This window comes from Juglans microcarpa x Juglans regia, chromosome 2D (assembly GCF_004785595.1).
Source record: "Juglans microcarpa x Juglans regia isolate MS1-56 chromosome 2D, Jm3101_v1.0, whole genome shotgun sequence".
In the NCBI taxonomy this organism is placed as follows: Eukaryota; Viridiplantae; Streptophyta; class Magnoliopsida; order Fagales; family Juglandaceae; genus Juglans; species Juglans microcarpa x Juglans regia.
Window position 1 is genome coordinate 22,139,425 of NC_054596.1, and position 2,631 is coordinate 22,142,055.

Genomic DNA, 2,631 nt, shown 5'->3' on the forward strand with positions numbered 1-2,631 from the left:
CATTTTTTTGTAGCTTTGTATTCAGTCGATAGCATTACATTCAATTGCCATCACTTCTAGGTTTACAACATTACTATACATTTTTCGACATTCAAATGATCAATAGTGTTTTGAGAGAGAGATAAAGTAAAGTACAAGTTTGTGAGACCTAGGACTGGAAGTTAACTCATATCTCTACTTGAAAAGCTAGCATTAGATGCGTTTTAAAACAATAGAAAGCTAAGTTCCTTCTTGGAATTGGGACTCCAACAGGTTGGAAACCTCATCAATTTTCTTAGAAAATCGATAGAAAAAATCATCAACAATCTCAGCTCCAAAATGTTTATTGATCATACCCTCCAGGCCAGCTCTTCTTTGCATCATGTATGACTGGCCACTAATTTGGGCATCAATTCCTGATTGAGGGTTCTGTATCTCCATTTTCTCAACTTGAGAAACACTCATTTCTTTCAACAATCTCTCTCATTTCCTTGGGCGAGATACTATAGAAAGGGAAGTTGAACAAGTCCACCTCAGCTTCACTTATTAATCCCTCCTTTGCCATATCCATGAGGCTAGACCAAGGCAATCTTTTGATTCAATCCGTGTATACTAGATTGGCCCACATTTGGGATAGCTAGCATGATAAGCACCATTATTCCATTCACAACAAGCTCTTTAGCTCTAACATCAAAATATAATTTCATGTTTTAAACAAAGAGTTCACACATATACCCTAATTTATGTACTTAATGTAAAGTATGAGTTATTTGGTTCCATGAATGTCAATAACTGCACTTTTTTGCCTATGTGAATTATTTAGAATGCTTAATGTTTAGTTGACTGCCATTGTTTGATCTTGTTGAACTTTTTATCTAATCTCATTTTATAATAGTTAATTTCGCATTGTGTACAAAAAACGTTACTGACACTCATTGGAATGGATTGTTTTAATTAAATTCCTTTGAGTTCTTGACCGTCTCTGTTTTTGTTTTCTTTTTTTTCTATCTTTTTCAATCATTATAAGAATGTGGGTGTGTGATCATGTTTGGACTGATTAGCAGTGAGTGTTCAAACTGGATACTGCCCAAGTTGTCAAAACAGGGGTTGAAGAAAACTTAATTTTTAGTACTTAATTTATGTCCAGAAGTTTACTCTAAACAGTTTGAAAATAACTATTAGTACTTAACAATTTAATCTAAATGAACTTTGGAAGGGCAACATGCAGCAGGGGACGGGGGTTGATATTTTTTTCACATTCTAGATATTTATTGTCTAAATTTATCCTAGATACTGCCCAAGTTGTCATAATCTTTTGAAGAAAACTGTTAGTACTTAACAGTTTAATTTAAATGAACTTTGGAAGGAAAACATGCAGCAGGGGTTAATATTTTTTTTCACATTCTAGATATTTATTGTCTAAATTTATTCTAGATACTACCCAAGTTGTCATAATCTTTTGAAGAAAACTGTTAGTACTTAACAGTTTAATCTAAATGAACTTTGGGAAAACAACATGCAGCAGGGGTTGAAATTTTTTTTAAATGTTCTGCTTTGTATCTATTTTCTTGTGCTGCCTTGTATCTATTTTCTTGTACTGCCTAGTTTGACAAGTTAAACATTACGATTCTTAAAGGATGGACACTCCATTTGAGGAGAACCCGTTCTTCACCACTCTCTTACAAAATGGAGAAGAATGTTGTAATAGCACTCCAATATACCCAATGCATTCTAATGTTACAGTACAATCAACTCTCCTTAACGGTGAAAAGAGGCCTCCGGCAAAAAAAGTTCAAAGAGGTACATCTTCATTGTAGAGAATGATAACTTACTTGTCTCTGATTGGCTCAACATTAGCATTAATGCCATACGGGGTACTAATCAAAAATCCACTCAAATATGGGACAAAATTTCTGAGTTGTATCATGAGTATAAAAAACCAAAGAATGCGAACCTTTCAATTGGTTCATTGATCAATGGTTGATCCATGATCCATAAATGCACAAATAAGCTTTGTGCATTTCTAGCGTAGATAGACTCACTGCACCTGAGTGGTGCGACTGAGCAAGACAAGGTATGTACCAGTTTCCTTTAATAATGTATTTATTTATCTAACATTTATTTTCTGACAATATTCATTGTTATTTTTAGATTGAAAAGGCAAAAGCAATGTACGAAGAGATGGAAAATGGAAACTTCACACTAGAGAATTGTTGGTGTCTTTTGAGACACCAACCCAAATGGCAGCAGCACATAAAGGTCAAACGATAAACGTCCAGCCAATGAGAAGTCAAGTGAAGTTGCCGACAACGTTATAGAGGAGAACGTTGAGAGGCCTCCAGGCAAAAAGGCTGAGAAAGATAACTTGAGGAAGCCAAAGGCCCAAGAATCATGTGATGCTGAGTTAACATGACATTAGAAAAAATGACCGATGATAGACGGTTATTCATGGTAAAGAGGAGGCATGGGTGACGAAGGTAGATGAAGTTAGAGGTGCACAACTAGAACTTGATAAGAGAAAGTTCGAGGCAAAGATCATGAGCAATGATCTTTCTAGCATGACTGTCATACAACAAGCCTACTTCCTTAATATTCAGGAAAAAAATTATGAGGACTTTTTGAATAATTCTGAAGGTACATTCAACACATCTC